The sequence below is a fragment of the Humulus lupulus genome, chromosome 5 (genome assembly GCF_963169125.1).
Source record: "Humulus lupulus chromosome 5, drHumLupu1.1, whole genome shotgun sequence".
Lineage (NCBI taxonomy): Eukaryota > Viridiplantae > Streptophyta > Magnoliopsida > Rosales > Cannabaceae > Humulus > Humulus lupulus.
Window position 1 is genome coordinate 229,583,427 of NC_084797.1, and position 25,058 is coordinate 229,608,484.

Consider the following 25,058-nt stretch of genomic DNA (forward strand, 5'->3'; position numbering starts at 1 on the left):
TTATGGAGCCTAAAAGCCGAAACCTATTCCCAATTGGCATTCATAGAATCCTAACAATACCGAACGATGAATATTGCTAAAAAAAAAAGATGAAAAAGAAGTTTATTTGGGTCATGAAAGATAGAGATACTTACAGGAAATGTGTTCGACAACTGGGGGATATAGATTCTGATCACAGAAAACTCCTGGAACACTTTTGAATAATCTAAGCATGACAAATAGTTCTGGGAATTCTGGGGAGGAAGAAGAAGGAAGTTCGAAAAGTGTGAAGAGGGTATTTTTTTAATGCAAAGGTGATGAGGTCTTAGACTAATCACCTTATTTATACGTAAACCATGGAAATCGATCTAGACCATTCGTTGGGGTTAATTCGATATCCAAGGACCAAGGTTAAACAAACCACATGGCGGTAAAAAGTTGACAAGACAATTATTGCAGTCCTCGAAACCCGAACAGATGCCAATTGCAGAAGCCCACGTGTCTAGTACTCGAGTAGTACGCAGACATGGTTTTATGTAGCAGAAGTTTAAAAGCCCATACTGTGTAGGTTAGAAAATGATGACATGATACACGACCAGGAGCTTGGGGGGCAAATGTTGTACCTTAATCTTAGCATGAGTTCATTCACTCAGCTCGGGTACAGCTGGCAGATAAATACGTGGAAAAGTAATAAAGTAGAATTTCTTATTATTATCTATACGAACAGCTCGAGGTTCGTAATGGTCAGACCTGGTGTTAGGCGTCCTGAATTTACCACGAACTACGAATAAGATGAGTCATCAAAGCACTAGCTCAGGGTCGGATAGCTGTCAGAATACAAGCTCGTTGAAGATACACAGCTCAGGTGATTCAGATATAACACATACTGCATACTAAAGGATTCCCAAAGATTTGGGATTTGCTTAATCCCTTACAAGTTTTGGAATACAAACACTTGTCTCCATTGTTATGTCTAAACCCATTAGACATGATGGCTTGATCAAATTTCTCATGCCCTTGCTTGGGAGCTTGTTTCAATCCATATAAGGATTTTACAAGTCGACAAACTTTATGTTCATATTTTGGTAGGACAAACCCTTCGGGTTGTTCCATATAGACCTCCTCATTGAAGTCACCATTAAGGAATGTCGTTTTGACATCCATTTTATGAACATACAAGTTGTGTATAGAAGCTAAAGCGAACAAAATTCTTATAGAAGTTGTTCTTGCAACAGGCGCAAAGGTATCGAAATAATCGATACCCTCTTTTTGCCTAAACCCTTTAGCTACTAATCTAGCTTTAAAGGTTTGGATAGTGCCGTCAGTGTGGTATTTTCTCCTAAATACCCACTTACACCCAATTGGCTTAGACCCCGGTGGGAGGTCTACCAATTCCCAAGTGTTATTGGAAAGAATGGAATCCATCTCATCATTGATGGCTTCTTTCCAAAATGAACTATCTCTCGATTGCATAGCTTCTCTATAAGTCTTAGGATCATCCTCAACGAGAAGTACAATAGGAATTTTCCTAATTACTTCCTCTCTATTTCCTTCTACCATGTAGAATGAAATACGTTGAGAATATATCTCATCCACTACTAGACTTTTATGATTTTTAAGCCTTTGATTTCTTCTAGGTTCAAAGGGTTGCTTTACATCCTTTTGAGAATTCTCCTCTTGAGAGTCAACTTTGGATGTAGAAGCTTGAGAATTGTTCTCATATAACAAATTCTCCTTTAGAGATGTTGAAGCTTGAGAATTGTTGTCACATAACATATTCTCAAAAAATTCAACTTCTCTAGATTCAATCACAACATTAGACTCTAAGTCTAATAGCCTATAAGCTTTACTATTGTTGGCATAACCAACAAAAGCACACTTTATGACTCTTGAACCTAACTTTGTTCTATTAGGTTCGTTTTTCTTGCAATATGCAAGACACCCCCACACTTTGAAGTACCCTATGTTGGGTTTTCTTCCTTTCCATAACTCATATGGAGATATCTCATTTTTCTTCATCGGTATTCGATTAAGAATGTGACAAGCGGTTAAAAGCACTTCACCCCATAGGTTGAAGTTCAACTTAAAAAACACCAACATAGAATTTATCATCTCTAGATAAGTCCTATTTTTCCTTTCGGCAACACCATTGTGTTGTGGTGTATAAGGTGCATTGCACTCATGAATTATACCATTTTCTTCACAAAATGTATTGAATTCATTAGAGAAGTGCTCTCCTCCTCTATCACTTCTTAGCACCTTAATCTTTTTATTTAGTTGATTTTCAACTTTTAATTTATACAATTTAAAAGCATCAAAAGTTTCATCTTTATGCTTTAAAAGGAACACATAGGTATATCTACTAAAATTATCTATAAAAGTAAGAAAATACATTTTACCACCTCTAGTTAAAACACCATTTAATTCACAAAGATCACTATGGATCAAATCTAGTAAATTAGATGATCTTTCTACACTAGGAAATGGTTTCTTAATCATTTTTGCCTTAACACATGTTTCACATTTACCATAGTTTTTAATATTGCATGCAATCATACCACATTTTACTACTCTTTTCATGGTTGAAAAACCTATATGCGATAGTCTAAGATGCCACAAAAATAAAGAATCATACTCAACAATATAGGCGGAATTAGCATTTTTATTGATAACATTGAAAGTTACATTATTGGTACACAATTTAACAATTCCCTCACAAGAGTACCCTTTTCCCAAGAATACATTTGATTTGGTAAGTATAAGTTTACCGGACTCAAAAACGGCTTTAATGCCGGGCTTTCCAAGCAAATCACCACTTACCAAATTTCTACTCATTTCGGGAACATAAATTACATTCACTAATGTAACTTTCTTGCCGGAGGTGAAGTAGACTTCAATAGTACCTTTGCCAAGTACCTTGGATTTGCCCTCATTGCCCATTTGTATCTCATGGTTTCCCTTTGACTCTTCAAAGGTCTTGAACAATGATTTGTCATAGGTGACATGGACGGTGGCACATGTATCATACCACCACCCTTTCACCTTGCCTTGGACCGCATTCACCTCACTAAGGGTAGCAACTATGTTTTCCTCTTGAGTTGCGTTCACCTTAGGTCCTTGTTGGTCTTTTCTATGCCTAGACTCTCTAGCATAGTGACCATTTTTCCCACACACAAAGCAAGGACATTTCTCGCCCTTAAACTTGTTTGGGTTGGTTTTTGGACCTAAAGGTTTCTCGTTACCCTTTTTCCCTTTGTTTTTGGGATGTTTTGGTTGTGACACCGCATTTGCTTTGGAAGTCTCTCCATTAGACCCCTCCACAAGTTTATCTCTACATATCAATTCCTCTTCGATTTGAATATGCTTTTGGATCTCCTCCAAAGAATAATCCTCATTTTTATGAAGGATTCTTTTCCTATAGCTCTTCCAAGTTGGTGGTAATTTAGCCACTATAACACCAACTTGAAATGCCTCGGGAAGCTCAATCTTTAACACTTTCAATTTGTTAACAATTATTTTCAATTCATGTATTTGAGGAAGAATAGGCTTATCACCAAAAAAATTGAAATCGAAGTATTGAGATATCAAAAACTTTTTAGTATCTTCCTCTTCCGACTTGAACTTTTTCTCAAGTTCATCCCATATCTCCTTGGCCGATTTGGTCTCGGTGTAGAGGTCATAGAGCCTATCGGATAGGGCGTTGAGGATATGACCCCTACAAAGGAGATTGTCCTCCTCCCTCTTCCTTCTTTTCTCCACCTCCTCGGGAGTGTCTGTGTCGGATGGCTCGGCTAGAGGAGCCAAGGATGACTCAAGGATGTAGGCGATTTTGAGAGTGGTTAAAAGAAATCGCACCTTGTCTTGCCACCTAGTAAAATTGGATCCATCAAACCTATCCAACCTCACTAGGTCTTGGTTCATGATCTTGATGGTCTCCCCTTCCATTGAACCAAAAAAAAGAGATAAGCTTTTGAATGTTAGGAAAATATAAATTTGCCTCAATGGAAATGGTAAGAAATTACAACTCTATGCAATATATTACAAATAAATAATGATTGATTAAAAAAAGTTACAACTCTATAACTGAAAATTACAAATAAACAAAGAAAATGAAGAAGATGATGAAGGAGAAGAGAATAGTAAAATACAACTCTAAGCAAAAAGTTACAAATAAAGTAAAGTGTTTGAAACAAAATAAAAGAAAAGATTACAACTCTTGAACAAGAAATACAAGTAAATAGAGAAAAACAATATAAATATGAAAACCAATAGAATGAAAGAAAGGAACAAGATACAAAAGATAAACAACTCTCACTCACACTACCAAAGTGAAGAGTGCTGGGGATCACCAACTTGAACAAGGTTTGAAACATTTGTCCAAAAGCTTATTTCCCCCTAACTCAAGTACTAAGGGATCTCTCACAGATATTGGAAAAGCTTTCTAGAATTATCAAGCCTCAATGTGTTTCTAGCCAAGTGCTCTAATTGATAGAAATGTTGTGTCTTACAAGTGAGCATTAGGCTCCTATTTATAGAGTTTTGAGACACCCTTTGAATTTCAAATTCCACCAACCCCCATGGTTGTTACCAATGTTTAATTGGATGTTTTATGGAATTAAAATAGAGATTTGGGAGTTACTTGGTTGTTGGAAACGTTCAAAATTGGATCAAAATCGAATTTGTATGAAGCTATCAGCCACTAGGGCCACGGCGCTTGACCTTGGTCATTTTCAGCAACCAATTTTTTTAGTTTTTTCCAAAACGTTCCAATTTATTTCTACTTGATTTTGTAACTTCCATACACAATATGAGAGTTAAAATCACATCTCTATCAGTCATTTCTCATATGACTTTAAGAAATTCATCTCAATATTGTGTAACAAAAAATCTACACAATAATTGGTGATATTTAGGAGTTACAAATTTGTGATGAATTTGTAACACAAAATATGTTACATGTTTGGATATTTCACATATATCCAAATAATGTAACTCTCTATTATATAATACAATATGTGACACTCTATGTCACATTTATTTAATCTAAAACATTATATTATAAAATAATATAACATATAATAGGATATTTTCTTACTAAAATGAAGACAATTGAGAACAAGAATGAAGTAAGAGAAGACAAAGAAGAAAGAAAAACAAAAATTATACATTTCTTTTGTATCAAATCAGGATATTAGGTGGAGAAGTAAGGACTTATCAAATTTAACATTGAGAACGCTAGTAGAGAAATCAAGTATAAACAAAATATATTCAAATATTCAGAAAGAGATGAATAAGGAAAGAAGCTGAAATTATTAATTGCATAGGTCACTAAGTCAGTGAGAAAAATATAATGGTAAAAATAATGAAGTAAAATAAGTTCATAAATATATCAAAAAATAACAAATATGTAAAGGAAAATTGAAGAAATACATAGATTTGACAAAGTATACTTTTAGAAGATAAAAATTAGGGGAGAGTCAGCAACATACGTGGCTGTAAAATAAAGATATAAGCTCATTATGTGGCTTTGTCACAAAGAAAAGGATTTTTTTTTAGAGGACTCATATTATATAACTGGAAAAACATTACTGATGCATTTTTTTTTAATAATTTTAAAACATATATTTTTAAATATTCAAAAAAATTTGAAAATATATAAGTGGTTTGCTAATATAATAAACATAATCGTAAAAAAATTACAATTAAGATGTTCTCAAATGTTTATATATAAAGAGCATGTTATATGAGTATGATGAAAATGAATTTGTCTCGTACAATTTTCTAAAAAATATTTAAAATAATTAAAATATCTAATTATATCTATATAATTAACAACCTTTGAAATTATCTCAAAAAATATGTAAATAATATTTAATTCTTCCATACGCAACTAACGAAGTATATCATTTACAATAATATAATAATAAATTAACTAAGTTGAAAAAAATGGTATACGTCAAAAAACTAAAATATAAAAAATATCAAGTATATCATCTACAATAATATAATAATAATAGTAATAAATTAACTAATTTGAAAGAAAATCGTGTACCTAAAAAACTAAAATACCAATTATATCATCTACAATAATATAATAATAATAACAAATTAACTAATTTGAAATAAAAAATGGTATACCACAAAAAATTAAAATATCTAACTATATCTATATAATTAATTAGCAACCTTTGAAATTCTCTCAAGAAATAAATAAATAATTATAATGATGATAATATTTAATTCATCCATATTAACTAACAAAGTATATAATAATAATAATAAATTAACTAATTTGAAAGAAAAAATATTGTATACCTCAAATAGGTAAATAACGAAGTGTCTCATCCACCACAATAATATAATAATAATAAATTAATTAATTTGAAAACAAATTGTATACCTCTTACTAAGATATATAGTCTTTCTCTTTCTCTCTTCAATTAGTTAATCAAAAGAAAAACCCAACCCTTTTACTTTCTCTTCTCTTCTTTTCTTCTTGTATTTTAGTTGATTATTCATTGGAATTCTTTATTTTTAAAAATTAATTTGGAAACCTCAAGTTTTGCCAAATGTTAAAAATAGGAATAGATAAATAATTATCTTTGTGGTAGTTTAGTTAAATAATATAGATATTTATATATATATATATATTATTAATTTATTTTTATAAATAAATATCTTATTCAATAGGTAAATATCTTAGTTTTAGTTTAGTTAAATAGTTAAATAATGTAGATATTAATTAAAATTTTATATTTTGGTTACACGTTTATTAAAAAAATTAGATTAATAGAAATAGATATTCACTTTGTTATAAAAAACACAAAAGTTATATAATTAAAGATGCATATTTTGGCTATACTATTATTAATTGAAGATATAAATTATTTAAATGTTAATTTATATATGATGATTTATTATTATAATTATTAGAATGTTAGTTATGACTAAATATCTTATTTAAATATAAATTAATTTTTTTAAAATTTGAAATATCAAAACAAATAAATATAGAATAAAAAATCTTAAAGATAAATGCTATGATTGAATTATTGTTATAATTATTATAAAGTTAGTTATTGATAAATATATTATTTATAAATAAATTAATGAAAAATCTTGAAGATAAATGCTATGATTGTTTTATTATTATAATTATTATAAATTTATTTATTAATAAATATATTATTTATAAATAAATCAACATATTTTAAATTTTGTTTTTGAAATATCACAATAATAAAAAGATTATAGTGAATAAAAAATCATCAAGTAATCAATTTTTATATGATTAATTTTTTATTATAATCATTAGAGAATTAGTTATTAATAAATATCTTATTTAAATTCAAATCAATATTTAAATTAAAATAAAAAAAAATGAGAGAAAAGAACATCAATCAACTCATCTTTCCCCAAGCTTGATTGTCATCTCTCAACAATTCTTTCAAACGTGTTATTTTATATGCACTTATGTGCAAGTTATTGATTGAGTCAATATTGGAATATAAAAAAAAAAAAAAAAATCAATGTCTTTTGTCTTTACTATACTTTTTTTTTTTTTAGGTGGAGAGTAACAAAAATTCTTAGTTTTAATAATTTTTTATTTTTTTTATTAATTTCAACGAAATATTCTTATATTTAATAATAGATTATAAATATAACTTAAACTTAAATAAAATTAAATAATTAAACAAATTAAAATAAAATATTTTTTAGATATTTTACAATGATAATTATATAAAAATAATAAAAACATATGTTTTATAACTTAAATAAAATTTAATTAAGCTTAAACTTCACTTATTAGTATAATATCATATTAAATATACAATATGATATAATCTACTATCAACTAGCGACAAACTTAAATTTAAAATCCACGTATAATATTAATATGATATCTTGTTGTCACTGCTACATTCAAAAACTATAACAAATATAAACTTAAACAAAAATTAATTAATTAATTAAAATATGATATTTTTAAGATATTTTATGATAATTTAAATAAATAAATCATACTTATTTAAAAATAATAAATATATATATATCATTTGTTTTTCTTATAAATTTGTATAATAGTTTGATTAAACATATAATATATAATCTATTGTTATCACTGTCAAATTAAAAAACTAGAACAAATATAAACTTAAACAAAAATTAATTAATTAATTAATTAAAATATGATATTTTTAAGATATTTTATGATAATTTAAATAATTAAATCATATTTATTTAAAAATAATAAAGACATACATATTATTTTTTTATCTTATAAATTCGTGTGATAGTTTTTTTTTATCAAGTAATTGTAGGTCTTTTTCTTTATCAAATTCACCAAAAAAGATTGCGAAATACATTAGAAACTAAAAATAGTTTAGATATATATATCATGTAGTTATGTAAATAGATATCTATGTTAATATTGTATTTAGATGTCATATATATATATATAAAGATTATTGATATAAATATTTATATATGTTATAGAAATATAATTGATTTTATTATATATATATATATTAAAAATAATAAATCTATTTTTATTAAAATTATAGATAATATTTATACTAATGAATCCGTTTTTAAGTAAAAGTCGATTGATTCTGCTAGTGTCTCATGTCGATTCTGTCTGGGAGAAAAAAAAAGATAGAATAAACATGAGACACCACTATTTCTCTTTCTTGATAAGAAGCACAACTTTCACCAAAGCCAAAAGGCTTCTCAATCAATATCCATTTCCTAAAGTATCAACAACTCTCATGATACATAAAAACATTCGCATCACAAAAGCAAATTAAAGCTTGAAAACTAAGCGGCTGAGAAAAGAATGAGAGGGAGATTGGTCGAGTTGAAGATGGGTTAGGGTTATATAAATATATATATATATATATATATTTATATAGTAATAAAATAATGATTAATTTAAAAGATAGAGTTAAAAATATATTAAAAAAAATTAGAAAATAAATAGAAAGGTTTAGAAAGATTTTAGGTATCACATCAACTCCCTTTATATAAATATATATATTAATAACTAAAAGAAAGCAAATAAAATAGATAAAAAGACAAGAAAAAGATTAAATATGAATATATAAAATAAGGTGAAAAGGCTTATCCATTCTTCTATAATAGTAAAGATATATATGGAGAGCTGGCCCTCATTCTGTTCTCCCCCAAAAGATTCTTATGCAATTTGAAGGCGAAAATCTTTTCCTAAAGAATAATTAAAAATAACAAACCAATAATAATCAGGAGGACTATACAGTATACACTAAGAATATTTTTTGCTTCGGTTACTCACTGTCATTAAGCCAAGTAGCCAATTAGGGACTTTTATCTGCAGAATTAAACACAACTTATTGTTGATTCCAAATCCATTAAATCAAAAGAATGAGAAATAAATTTAAAAGAACAAAGCATCATGCCTGCTTCAAAAATTGGGCTTCAGTTCAGATTTCTTACTAGTAACCAGTGAGTGTAGAGAAATTAGGTCAATAACTTTTATACTTGAAGCAGTGAGTTGATTGAAATTAGGTTACCACCATATATAGTGGAAATAAGAATTATATATTTTCTCTACTTGTCTTTTCCTCTTTCAGTGATCTTTTAATAAGACAATAATTTGAAGTTTATACTATGCACAAGAGAACACTAGACTAAATATTGATTACCACCAACCAAGTGGCGTAGTGGTAAAGTGACATGCCTGATGTCCTCGAGGTCAGGGATGTTGTTTTTTCTCAAGTAGTGTGAAGTGACAGTCCAAAGAGTCTTAAATATGAGCCAGCTCAGCCATTCTTTATCTCTAGCTTAAGATCCCTTTAGTATTAGTTGGTTGATGGGGCTTAGGTGACGCACCCCATCGTAGGTGGGGGTGACCCGTTGAGTAGGGCCTTGGCTAATATTCCTTAGTGGGGTTGGAGCTCTCATGGTATCGTGATAACGCCAAGAGAGGGGAGCCACACTGGCAGCCCCCTCCTCCCCTTTCCCCAGCAAAAAAAAAAACTAAAGATTGATTTCCTTCAAAAATGGTTATTCTACTAATACATTTTTTTGTTCAAACAAAAATAAAAGACTCCTATTTTGCACAAGCATGTAAGCCCAAACTATCAACCCAAACAAAAGTCATTCTCAAATAGAGCTTGGGGCCATTAAGACAAAATCCAACTACGGGACAATCCGCTGGTGACCCAGATATCATTTGAGGCCCAAATCCTCATGGACTGACTTCGTACCATAGCCCATTCACCGGACTCAATAATGGTAAGACCATGACCATCGTCTTATGACCGACGACGAAGGCTCCTCAAACCGAAACCTATTCCAAAGTTGCTTTCGTCACGTCGAGTCGAGAAGAGTCCAAATCCACCAATAAGCAGCTTCAAGGACCACCGTAGGCGGAGGTTCGTGGTGGCCGGAGAAGACGCCATGCGTGCCCATCCATCACTTGGAGTGGACCATATATGGATTTAATTTTACTATTGTTATTTATTATAGAGATATAGAGTAACTGTTATGATTGAGTTCTTCTATACCTATATCAATTCATATTCTAGCTAGCTTCGTTGGACAATTCGCCATTAGTTTTAGGATGAAATGTAGTATATAACTACAAATATACATGCATATATATATATAAATGAAGATTTGCACTTGTCAGAATAATAAGTTAGTACATAGCTAAGAAAGTTACGTGGTGGTTGATGATGCTCCTCTTACTGATTTGCTGTTGAGGAACAATTAATCTTCTTGGCTCGTATTGTCTGCGTCGATCCCAAAGCCACTCCACCCTTATAATATATATCTCCCACTTTTTCTATACACAAGCCTTGATATATATAACCCTAAAAATGAAACCAAAACTTAATTTCACTTTGTTAGACAAAATTTAAAGCACACACACACACACACACACATATATATATATATATATTTATATGGATCATAAGAAGTTAAAGAAGTGTAATGACACCAATGGAAGGTCTCTCTGAGTTGATCGAGATGTGCATTGAGCCATGGAACTTGTCTTATATATCACTATAACTTCAATGAACTTGGTTCTGGACCAAACCCTTTTGAAATTGCCATTGATCCCCACGAAGGAAGAACGACTCTACATACTTATAACTTTTTTCTTTTTATCACTACCATTTGGTTTGTTGAGTTTTAGTGGCCCCTAGCTTTGGTTATATCTTTTCAACCGTCTAAATATTTTAACCATTATTGTTATCTTTTACATTATATTATAATATGGGCCAAACACTATATATATTTTATTTTAAATTAAATATTATATAATGTCCAACAACACATAATAATGCAAGACAATTTAATATCAAAATCTTGCACATTGTATCAAATCATGTTGGATATCTTAACATACTAAATAGTAACACTATTTTATATTTGAATATTAATCACCGGTTATCGTAAATATAATGTGTTACACCTTTAAGATATTATTTATGTATCCAGAATCCCTATATTATTATTGTTTTTTTTTCTAATAACTTTATGTGCTTGTAACCATTTTAGCCAATTTTAAATGGCCTTGATTACCCGTATTGAATAACAACCGTGAAATTTACTTTTTCCATTAAATAATCCACTTGTTTCCATTCAAGACTAAAATTGATTGAGAGAGACTAGTCCTGGTCCTGGTCCTGTATTACTATTAACTAAGTGAGAAGTGGCGGACTTTAGCCGTACTCTTAAAATCTTGAAGGAAAATAGTTTAACTCTAATTCCAATAATTGACTAACGGACAGATATCGTCACATATCATTAGTATATTATTTAACAAATAGAAATATTCTCTAAAAAAACAAAAAAGAGTATTTATTTTTAAGCAATTGATTTTCATTTTCATTTTATTTAAGAGATGATAAAGAGTTATTAATAGTCAAATATATATTTATATATTTTGCTGAAAACGAGTCCTACTGACATCTTTATTAAGCATCTTCCAGCAGCAAGATTCTTCATTCTGCCAGAAAAACTCACCATATTCTCAAGGCCTTTGGTTTAAGTGGGGGATGAAGACAAGAGCAAATTATACAAGAACCCGCATAATTTTACTCTATTCTTTAAACTATATATCATCAAAACTACAATTTTTTTTATTTTATACATTAAATTTTTACATTATATCATACATCAACTTCAATGAAGAATGAGTTTACATGACACTTTAATCCTTGTTTCTTCAAATTTTTAAAAAAAATAGTAGTTTGAAGGAGCTATTGGAAATACCCAGCACTCAATCATACTAGTTTCTCTATCCTATTTTTCAAATACATCACCAAAATTTAACTTTTTATATTTTACATCACTTGATACATATACTCTATATTTTTCTCTACATCATTTAAATATTATATATTTAAAAAAAAAATTTAAATACTAAATAAAAAATAAAAAATAAAAGTACAAACAATAAAATATTATTTAAAGCAGCTCTATTCTTTCTATAAATGTAGAGAAATAATAATAAATTTTACAGAATCTATAAAATGGAGATGAGATATAAAACATCTGATGAAGATCTACTTTAACATCTTTCTCTATTATTTAAAAGCTATAGATGAGAGTGCTCTAATGTAGTGAGTAATCACACTAATTTTTCTACTCTATCATTCAAAATACATCACAATAGCTCATTCAAAATAGAGTACTCTTCAAAAATTTGAAAAATCAATACATAAAGCACCTTTTAGAGTTTGTTAATTTTCATTTCTACATGTAGAGAAAGGAGAAACCTCCTTCAAAAAAAAAAAAAAAAAACTTTTATTATTTTATTCCTTTTTTCTCTCTTTAATTAATTAGTTTTATTATTTATTTTTTTTCTTTCTTTTTGTCCTCTATTTTCTTATTTCAATTAATAAAATAAATTTAAAGATATAATATTTAAATATAGTAAAGAAAAATATAAAGAAACTGATGTATGATGTATTATAAAAATATGATGTAAAATAAAAAAATTGAGATTTTGGTGATATATTTTGAAAGATAGAGTAGAGGATGTCGGGAGTGCTCTAAAACTACATTTTCTTTATTTTACATTACACCATACATCACCATATATCAGTTTCTCTATTCTTTTTTCTTCAATAAATCATTTAAATATTTTATTTTTAAATATATTTTATTCATTTTTAATATTTTGTCTCACTATCATTTTTAATATTAAAAAGAAAAGAAGATATTTTTTTAAAAATGTTAATGACATGTGCCATGTATTATCAATTATATAAATAATATTATTTTTCACATGTTATTATTAGTATTTTTTTTCTTTATTTACTTGGTAGACATAAAAGTTGGACTACGAATTTTTTTAGTCTCATCATCAATTAGGGATGTAGATTTTAGTCTGATAATTAATTAGATTTTTTTTTCTTTTTTTACTTGGTCGGCATAAAAGTGGGACTGTGGATTATTTTAGTGTGATAATTAATTAGAGAATTCCTATTTTTCAAAATACATTATAAAAATCTTAATTTTTTAAAATTTTATTTCAAATTTACTTTTTCCTACATTATTTAAATATCATAATAAATAAAATATTAATAGTATTACTATTTATTTATATTGAAAACAAATATAAAACTTTGTCAAAAAAAAGAAAACAAATATAAAATAACTCAATTTTAACTTTCTTTAAAGCCCATTTTTACTACTTTTTCTCTATATTTTAAAGAATAATTTTTTTTGACCTACCTATTAGGAGGGCTGTTAGGTTCTAACTCTGTATACAGTAGTTAAATTCTCCTACTTATACCGAAAAAGCTGCACCACATACATAATGGAGAGTGAATTTCACTCAAAGCCTTTAAATGGGCCCTATTAAAGTGCGAAGAAAGCCCAAAGAGAAACAGGGCCCCCAAATAAACATGTCGAAGTACTGGTGACACGTGTCCGAGTGTTAGCGTGTCATAAAAGTGGGCCAGATGGGGCCCATTGGCAGTTGAAAGGACCCAATAAAAAATCGACAACCCCCTTACTCGACAGCCTGTTAGTGGGATCTCACTTCTCACAGTTCTCAAACACTCTGTCTGTTTGTTTGTCACGTGAGTTGACAAAAAAGGAAAAAGAAAAGCTAAACGGAAAAAAGAACAAAAATCGTACGTTGTTTTCCAAATTCAGATATATTTTGATCCATCACATAAAAATAAAGTTTTTGAACTTACCTTGGAATGGAGATTATTAACCTTGTAAAATTGTACAACAATAATTTGTGATTAGCTTCAAACTCCTAAGTTAGATGATGTGATATAATTAATTTCACATTAATATGTTTACAATTATTCACTACCTAACAATATGAGGGAAACTAAAATTGGTAGACAGAGTTAACAACTAATTAACCTTATTTTTCTATTAAATAATAGAGCATGCCTTGTATAACTTTATGTCACATTAGAATATAATCATATCATGAATATAATCATATATATGGTATGATTATAATGAGACAATTTTTAATATGTTTTGGTTATAAAATTAGAGTGTATGACTATTATACATAATCAAGTGGTAATATATATTTCCTCACATTCTTTGATTAATTTATTAATTATTACTATTTATATTCTTTTCATAAATTGACCTAGATATCTTCATCAAACATTATAAAATAACAAATATCTATTTTTTTTTAGAATACTTCCAAAATATTTACTATATCATTTATGAGAGTTTACTTAGGAAGAAGTGTGGATTGAAAATTAAGAGTGTGTATAAAAGTACTCAAATATTATATGTTCGTAAATTAAAATTTTCCAATCTCTTCATTATTTGGGTGGAGTAAGTTGTAATTCAAAAGTTTAGCATTATGTTGATTGAATGTAATTTTATTCAATGGTTAAAATGGATCACAATGCTACAGATTAGATTAGAGAATGTTCGTAAGCTACACAAATCTCATAACGGAGATTACCCAAATAAAAATTAAACCAAACTAACAACACAACTGATAAAGTAGATCAATCTAATAAAGACCAAGGAAACAAAATACTCATAACATAATTTGAATGGTTAATTATTATTATTATATTTGCTATCATAGTAGAGGAATATAATGGAAGTTTTTTTTTGTCGTAAGAAGATAATAGAAGTTAGAAGAAAGAAAACAATAATAATATAATTTTCTGTACATTGATTAAAATGAAAATGACATACAATATGATACATCAAAAAAAATATATATTTATCATACATATTAAATTCAATATAAATCTATTTCGTACCCCATTTCAGATTATCCTAAAAAGGGAAGCAAGGAAGAAAGAAAGACGAGACCTTCACCAAATAAAGAATTGAAAAAAGAGTGCAAGGCAGAGAGGTGATGCTGCTAATACTACTACTACTACTACTCCACTCTCCGAAGTATCAAAACGAATAGCTCCACAACGACACGTCATCATTTTTTCCACATCATCACCAGTGAAGTATTTGATTGGCGGAGGAGGGAGCAGCAGGCCTTCCGCCAAGTCAGAAATAAAGCCTGGCATGTCCAGCGTGGCATCTTCGTCGTCCATGAAAAACCCTCCTTCGTTCGTTTTCTCGTGATCCATAGCTTTCTCTTCTTCGTTGCACCTCGAAGTGCCGCCGTTTTCAACCGGCCGGAACGCCTCCGCACCCTTCGACGCGGCAGCGCGAATGTCCTTGGGATCCAGCGAATCCGGCTTGGGCAACCTCCAAGCAGAGTCTGCGAAGTTGAGGCACGCGGCCTTGCCACGCAAAGCGATCGCTGCCACGTCGTGTGCACGCGCTGCCATCTCCGCCGTCGGATATGTCCCGAGCCATATTCTAGTTTTCTTGTTGGGTTCCCGGAGCTCGCAGACCCACTTGTCGTTGTTCCTCCTCCTCACCCCTCGGTAAACAGGGTGCCTCGTCTCCTTGAACACCCTTCTCCCAGCTGGCTTCTTCGGCTGGCTCGCTGCCAGTCTCACCTCGTCGTCGGAAATTGAAGCCGACGCTTCTCCAGGTGACTCAATCGAAACAGGTGAACTTTCCGGCTTGTAATAGTCGGAGCTACTACTCTCCATCACGTGGTTACACGTGTCCGAAAACTGACTGGTATAATCCATCTTTGAAAAACCAAGATAGTAGAGCGAGTTTGAGTTTGAGTTTGAGTTTGAGTTTGAGAGGAAGAAGAAGAAGTTGTAGTTAGTATTACTATGATAGTATATACCAGATTGAGCTGTGGAATAGTGATGAGTTTCAAAATAGTTGAGTTGAGTTTTGTGAGTGAGTTTCGGTTTTGGGTCATTTTATAGGTTTGTTGGAGTGTGGCACGTGCGGTTTTGACACGCATTGGTAAAGTGTGCGAAAATGGTTTTATGCCATTTTAAGTTTTGAATAGCCCACGGATCCCACTTGAGATGAGATTTTGCTTAGCTCGGAGTAGAAAGACAAAAAACTCCTCAAGCATAGTCCTTAATTAGTAAGTTCAGCTTATTTATTTGGCTCTTTCTTTTTTTGGGATGAATATTAATGCAGGGCATCACTTGACGTGGCAAACGGCAAAATGTTGTAATTTAATAAAGGTTTTTATGTATTTTTTTTAAATTCAAATATGTGAAATTTAATTAAAATATATAGAGATGGTATTAGGTACTATAAAGTACCAAACACTACATCATACAATAAACTACATTGACACACTAAACTATCAAATCTCATATATTTAATTTTAATTGTATAACTCAATATTAAATTATACTAATTATGATTTGCCGCATAAATATTCCGGCATCCATTCTACTATAGCTCAGCATGTTCCGGCGCAAGCATAAATGAAAGTTTATCCATTAGAAGAACCAACGGATAGCAATCGAAATCTAAAGTGTGTAGGCATAGTTTTATGGTTTGTTTGCGGAACACTTAGTACGTTAAGGCATACCTGATTTTGACGGTTCCAACTAGTTATAGTGGACCCAATGATTATCTATCAAACATATAACATTAGACACTATATATTGGCCCATAACAACATTTAAAATTATATTAATCATAATTTTTTTCGCATTATATGGTACTAGACCATATAACAAACACTCTTTTTGGATTCACTAGTCCAAAGTGTGTCCCAGCCATCCATACATAAGGTCCCAGCAGTGTCTCACTCTTACCCCCAATTAGACATAATCTTTACCACGTGGATTTTTCAAAAAAGAATTACTTGAATTAGATGATGTGGCTGCAATCTCATCCATAAACCACACATTTTTTTATTATATATTTTTGTTCCAACTTTCGTTTTTATAGTTGGACATTAGTTTGTGTCTGTGAGCTCATATAATAAAATGACGCTTGTCGAGCTATGTGAGACAGGTATGTTTTTAGGATATTTTTACTTTTTTACTATTGGATTTCATGCTTTGCATTACTGGAAACCATTGATTTCAATATAATATATTTATCAATTTATTTATTTACTTGTAACTATTTGAAAAGAGAACGGTTAATAACATTGTTATAAATCCTCATGTTAAATTTTTCTTGTAGGGATCTATCCATCACTATCAAACAAAAGAAAATAAGCTTCACAACTAAGAATTTAAATGGATATAAAAAAAAAATCCTTAAAACTTGCACAGGGACTTGAGTGAGATAATCAATATCATTATAGCCTCATTATATTTATTATCTTATCTAAAGTCACTACTTCATACAACAACATAGTCTTAATTTCCAGTGTCGCCTAGTCCTCCTTGGAACCTAAAACTTGATAAATTGAAGGGTTGTTTCATCAACATCGCAGAACCTACTTGTGGTTCATTTCTAAAGACAATTCCCGAAGACCCCCATCAGAAAGTAATCCCACTAGTTACTATATTGATTCAGTAGAGGTCCTCGGCATGTAATCTGCCCAGTAAGCCCAGAGGACCTCCCATCATGGGAGGAAAATCTCTTGCTATGTGTCAATCAGAGAGGCATTCTGAACCATAGATACGTGTCTAACACCATGGGCGGCTGCAGGGATCGTGTTGTCGATTCCTTAAACCCGACAAAGCATATATCCCGCGATGGCACCTAATCCTGGGGATACGTGCAGCTATACCCACTTGACAGTATCAGAGTGTACCTTTCCAATAAAGCCACGGGTAATGTTAGAGTGGGCCATTGTTGGCCGAGGAGCCTAACTTAAGGGAAAAAAACACTAACTTACATGTAATCTGTAATGTCTCAAATTTCCTAATGTGGTTTAATGCCTGGATTAGGGGCCAGAAGGACCATAATTGATTTATTATGCAATTATGTGATTATATGCATGATTATGTGAGAGTATATTTTTATATGATAATAATTTCGTGCATGTGAGTCCACTTATTATTTGAAGGACATTTTCGTAATTTGTCTCGTTGAGGGCATATCTGTATATTTATATGCATGTTGGTGATTTATGGATGAGACCACATTATAATGTGGATATGTTCAAGCTATTCGACATGAGACGATCTTAGAATGCAAATTGGCAGTTTGGTCATAACAGGGTAATTTATCGGGGTCGGGGTGAGCCTAGAGGTAATTTGATGCTTAGTACATTACCGAGAATGAACAGGTAATGAGCTATGATTTAATTACTATTTGAGAATATTGGAAATAACAGGAATTGGAAGACGTAAATTATAATTAGTGGGATAAGTGGGAAATGACAGTTTTGCCCTTGGGTGACTGTATAGGAATTAAATGGGCGTAGGGGCATTTTGGTCTTTCGACCATGGGATATGCTTAAGTTAGAAAGTTGTAGAAAGGTTAAGGCTTAAGGCAAAAACAGAGCTTCTTTCTTCTTCTCTCACGATCATCTTTCTCTCTTTCTCGGGTTGTGATTTTTGGAGCAAACTTGAGGATTCAAGCTAGGGAATTAAAACTTGAGGGTTTAGGCTAGTGATCAGCCATTGAAGGGGATTCAAACATGTGTTTAAGGTAAATTTCCAGCCTTAGTTTCTGGTTTTGCTTTGTTTTAAGGATAGTTTAAGGTTTGAGAGTTTTGATTGTTGAAGTGGTTATTTGGTGTGGTTTTGAATGGTTCAAAGCTTGAGTTTTGTTGTTTGAATGGTGGATATGTTGTGTTGATGTTTGGTTTAGATTTTGGTATTTAATTGATGAAGGTTTGGGCCGATTTGAATTGAGAAATGGGCAGGGGAGTTGGGTTCGCTAGGTCAAGTCGCGACCGAGTTCATGCAAGTCGCGACCTGGACCCAAGCCAGAGCCTCCCCTGGACTTTGTTAAGCACGCGCGCTGTAACGCCCTAAACTCCAGGGACCGTTACGGTGTGCCTTATAAACAGTGCTAAACTCGCTAATCGAGTCATTTGGCCAAAATTGTGTAACTAAGTATGATTAGCGGTTTAGGGATTAAAATTTTTGGTTAAGATATAACGTTTCATTATAATGTTTATTATATACATTGGGATCCCAAAAATATAATTTAATGGTCTATTACAATAAAATATTTACAACCAGCCGATCCAAGCGACAAAACAGGGTTTAACCCTAGTTCCTCTTTCAAACCTCAGCCGTGGCGGTCGAGCAGCCGCATATGTACACATCGTCACCTAAGCTCTCCAACTCAAGGATGGTTCAGCTTTCTTTTGCCTTTACATGCACCACATAGCACCCGTGAGCCAAAGCCCAACAAGAAAACTCAATATGCTCATGAACAGTAATAATATGTCATCAAATCATAAGGCACACGCCTAGCAAATACAGCTCTATTCAAGCAGGCAAATGAGTTCACGTAATGATGAATATACAACATCAACCGATGATCATAATAATCATCCAGGACTTTTAGTCCAAAATAGAAGAGTGACAGTTGTAATAGTCACTAAGGTGGGTTCCGTTCCCATTAGCCATGTGACGATAAGGTCACCGGGGCTTTGTAGATAAGTGATCTTTTCACTAACTTATCAAGATAGATGTTCAATGAACTAGTCACCAATATAACCTATCGCATGACCATAGAGTCACAACCATGGGATTTTTCTCCCTAGCCATGTGACAAACGTCACCTAGGCCCTTGGCCCTGGCTCTGAATAACTAGTCCTAAACTAGTCAAGCGCTTAGAATTTTCATCGACCTTCGGGTCAGTTCAGCATTAATGCTCCTAGAGTCATTCAACGCTGATATCGATTAGATCTAATCTTTTATCGGCCCTGCGTTCTTGACGCTTATGTCGTTTTCCGGCTCTTAGGTCAGTAATACGCGACCAGTGCCGACCCTGACTAGTCAGTGCCATACACAAGTAAGCAATGCTACCAAACATATATTAATGTCAAATATCTTAATACAAGGCATTCAGCATGCTTACTTAACAATTGCTAGCATAAATAGGATCATGCATAAACACAGAGGCTCGAGCTCTTAACCATCTCATATTCAATATTCATAGCATGCCCTAATCACATGTTTCTCATGCAACACATGCATCACATTTAATCACTTGACATGCCTCAACAATAACCATGCATGTCATATTTAAACATCCAACATGCATCAAGAATTACCATGCATGTCATATACACAGGGTGCAGTTTTCTTACCTCGGGTTCGAGCAAGGATTAGTAAAAGAATGACCCTTGAGAACGATCAATCGTTTGATCCTTTAGCGGTTACATAGTCATAACCAAATATGGAATCCCATCAATAAAATAAATCATAAAAATGTTTATTATCTAAAACCTCACTCCCGGGATCCATCCCGCCCTCTCAGGACTCTCAATCCACCCAAACGGGGTAAAGGAACCAACCCCCGAGCCTTAAAAGTCATCCTGAGCCCTAAAATAAGCTTGCTGGAAAAATGCACTAGCGTTGGGGCACTGCCTAGTGGTGCTGGGGCACTACCCCAAGGTCAGAGAAGCCCAGTTCCTGCCTTGCCTAGCGCTGGGGCGCCAGGAATGGCACTAGGGCGCCATCAGCAGACTAGAGAAAATTCTGGTCTTCCCCCATGCGACCTCCCTTAAAAACCAAGCATCCAAACCAATCCCAAACTTCACCCAAACATCAAATTCAATCTCTAAACTTCATCTACATTACACCCTCATCAAAACCCAAGCAATCTTACACAAAAACTTCCATTAATTCTTAACTAACCACCTTAAATTCCTTTGACTGAAAACCATAAGAAAAACAGAGCAAAGCTTAAATTTCATGGATGAATTCTTACCTCAAGCTAGATTTAAGTCCTCTTCAATGGATGAACTAAGTTTATAAACTCAAATCCTTGATTTCCTAGCTTGTTTCTTCAAATTGGCTCTCAAAAATTGAAAGGAAGAAGGAGAGAAGAATAGGTACAGGAGAGATAGATGAGGATGATGATGATGCTCTATTTTTTACAATTCCACAGCCTTCTAGTGTGATATAATCCATTGGTCAAATGACCATAATACCCTTAGGTCAATTAAATCCCTCTAAAGACTTCCAAGGGTAAAATCGTCATTTCTCGCCTATCTCGTTAATTATAATTAACACCCTCCAATTTCCGTTATTCTCAAATGCTAATAATTCATATCCCGTTACCCTTTTATCCCCGGCAACGCTCTAATCATCAAATTACCCCGAGACTCACCCCGAGCCCCGAACTTAACCCCGTTATGACTAGATCGAAAACTTGCATTCCATGATCGTCTCATGCAGAATGGCTCGAACCAATCCACATATAATGTGGTATTATTTATAATTCACCCACATGCATGAAAATACACAATCACGCCCTCAACAGGCCAAATTACCAAAATGCCCTTATAACAAAATGAACCCATATGCATGCATTTACCATCATATAATAATATAATTCACATAAACATGCATATAATCACTAAATAGCATAATAAATTAATTATGGCCTTCCCGGACTCCTAATCAAGGTCCTAAACCTTATTAGGAAATTTGGGGCATCACACACGCCGCGACCCACTAGGCCAAGTCGCGACCCGCCCCTGGTACCCAGACAAATGCTCTTTGTCTTGAGGGCGCGCTGCGACCCACTAGGTCAAGTCGCGACCCGCCCTTCCTTTTTGTGCAAAGAGGGGTTTTTCAAGGGTTTAGGCTCGGGGTTCCATTTCCTAAGGCTCGGGATCGAATCTACTAACCGTTTTAGTGCGATTCGAGGTTCTAGGAGCGAGGTTTTAGACCATGAACATTTTATTATTTATTTTATTAATGGAATTCCATATTTGGTTATAACTAGATGAACGCTAAGGAACTTAAGGACTGATCATTCTCAAAGGTCATTCTTTTATTATTTCACCCTCGAACCAGAGGTAAGAAAATTGCACCTAGTATGTGACATGCATGGTTATTAATGAAGCATGTTGAGTGCTCTATATATTGACATTGATTGTATAGTAAATGCATAGCAGCTTTGCTAATTTGTGTATGTCACTGACTTTTAGTTAGGAAACGACAATGGTGTTTAGTATCGATCGTGAAGCAGTGACTTATCAGTCAAGTTCAGCGGTAGTACTGAGCACTGATCGTATGGTATTGGCTTAAGATTCAAGAACGACATTGATGTGTTTAACACAGGCTGAAATGATTAGATCTAATCAACATGAGCATGAAATGCTTGGCCGACCCCAAGTTCGAAGAAAACTAAAAGCGCTTGTCTAGTCTAAAGGCTAGTTACTCAGTGCAAGGGCCAAAAGGCTCAGACGACTGAACGTCACATGGCTTAGGGAGCAGATCCCCAGAGATGGTCTTATTAGTCATCTATCTAGAGTGTGACTCTTTAGTCACCTATCTAATTAGGGTGTGGAGCCCCAGAGTGTGACTCATTATCTGATTAGGGCTGCAAGCCCCATAATGATTACTAGAATCATTTATTGGTATTACATACATGCAGTTTATAACCAAACAACTCGTTTAGCAAGTTAAGCACTATTTAAAGTCCACAATAACGGTCTTGGAGTAACCAGGGTATTACATAATCTAATCTTATCGGTGTAATATTATAGTAATCAACTCCAATTAATAAGCTAAAACTCCTTCAGCCACCTATAAATAAAGCTAGGGTATCACTTGTGAAAAGATCCTAATTTTAGTGCATGCAAAGATGCTGCCTAAATTTCTAGAGAACTTGAGCCTTGCAAGTTCTTCATTCCCAAAACAATTCAATCGTGGACTAGGGATAATTAATATCTTGAACCATGTATAAACTTGTGTGTGATCTTTATTTTCTTTAAGCTTTTATATTTATTTGTAGTTGGCGTAAAAACTAGTCAACAATTCCATATATGAGGATGGTATATTGTTCTAAAAGATACAACTAGACTTCCTAAAATAAGAAAATTGTTTAAGTTCACCTTTTAGCATATAAATTTAGAGAAAATATAATTTTGGACTATTGTTACATATATTTTGATAGAGTTAAAGACATGTAAGCAACTTGACAAGACATGTGTCCCGCAACACATATCACGGGCAAAGTGCTAGAGAGGATCAATCCCCGAGAAGTTCCTTACATCATAGCATATCTTGAAAAGTTCCTCAGAGCCCAACTATTTGGGATTGAGAGACAAATGAGTGTGAAACGCGAAAAAGTGGGGCCCACGACTAGGCAAATATTGCAATGCGCTTGCCCACTACTTCTGACATAGTGGCTCGACTACAATCTGGACTATCAGCACAAATCATGACTGGGAATGTAGAGTCCAAGAACTTTACTTAGCTAATTGTTTAGTAGTATTATAGTATGTATAGTATTATCTTTGTTACTGCGGATTTTTGGTTCAAACCGGGAATTATTTGGACACTCATAGTAGTACTTATAGATTTTCTAAATTTAATCTATAGTTTAAGAATATTAAGTATAACCTAAGGTTTGATTAATGTGACTGATATTAAGGATTATATTTATTATATTATAAGGTTTAGACATCAACCAATAGGATTTTAAGCACATGTTATGAATGGTGATTAAGGATTAAGTATTAAGTATTTTTGAGGATTAAATTTAATAAGGAGTAAAGTTTGAATGTTATAGGGTCAGTCATCAGCTTTGAATACGTTGAAGGCTTAGTCAAGGCTGTTTACTCCATTCAAACTTAGCTAAAAATGTGTAATTTCGTGTTTAAATATTCAGCGTATGCCGATATATCGCAGCTATAGGGGGCGATATATCGCAGCACGTAGATACGGAAAACACGAGACGATGCACGGTCGCCTCGAGCATACTGGCCCAGGCGATATATCGCCTACAGGGGGCGATATATCGCCTCCTCCAGCATGAATTCAAACTCTTTTGAATTCTTTTCCTTTCAGCCATTCAAACTTCTTCAAAAGTCCAGCATCTTTTGAACGAGTCTTCAGCCTCTGCTGAACGATTATTCAAATGATTTTCACCTAAAAAGCCATTATTTTTATTCAAGTAAAATCAAGATACTTTCATTCCCAAACTCTATAAATAGGACCTAGTACCCAGCCATTATTCACCTTTTGCTCTAAGTTCAGAAGCTGCTAGTGTTAAGTGAGTGTGAGAGTGTAAACACCTGGTTTGGGAAAATCATAAGCTTAAACATCATAAGCTTATCAAACACTTTGGGAAGTGAGGTTCTATAGTATTTCGGTTGAGGAGTAGATTGGTCTTTCAAGTCTTTGAGGTAACCAAAACTCTAGTTCATTTCTGTATTATGTTATTTTCTTTCTCATAGTCTTCTACTCAATCTCTAACCTTAATCTTCATTTTGGTTAGGGAATCTAAGTTCTTGAGCACATAAGTTTCGGTAAGCATGTTTCTCAAATGGTTTAGTCTTTCCATCCCTTTCATTTCATCTTATTTCTTCTTTAGACTCTCTCTTTCTTATGGTTTTAGGAGTGTTCCAAAAAGTCCCAACTCAGTCCACACATCTCGGTAACTTTGGTAAGGAAAATAGGCTAGAATTAATATGTTATATGCTTATGTTATCTTATGTTTTATGTTGTTAAATGTGTTATGATATGTATGCATGTATGTTTGTAGGCTTGGGCATATGACCCATATGACTAACAAGACCCCAAATGGGTTATGGGCATATGACCTACTTAGCTAGTAGGACCCCACTAATCCCATGGGCATATGCTTGT

The 25,058-nt window shown here is 32.6% G+C and overlaps 1 pseudogene; it reads right to left on the reverse strand.

Annotated features, from left to right (window-relative positions):
* Positions 1 to 15,122: 15,122 nt before the first annotated feature.
* On the reverse strand, positions 15,123 to 16,229 carry LOC133778322 (dehydration-responsive element-binding protein 1C-like; annotated as a pseudogene).
* Between the last annotated feature and the right edge of the window lie 8,829 nt (positions 16,230 to 25,058).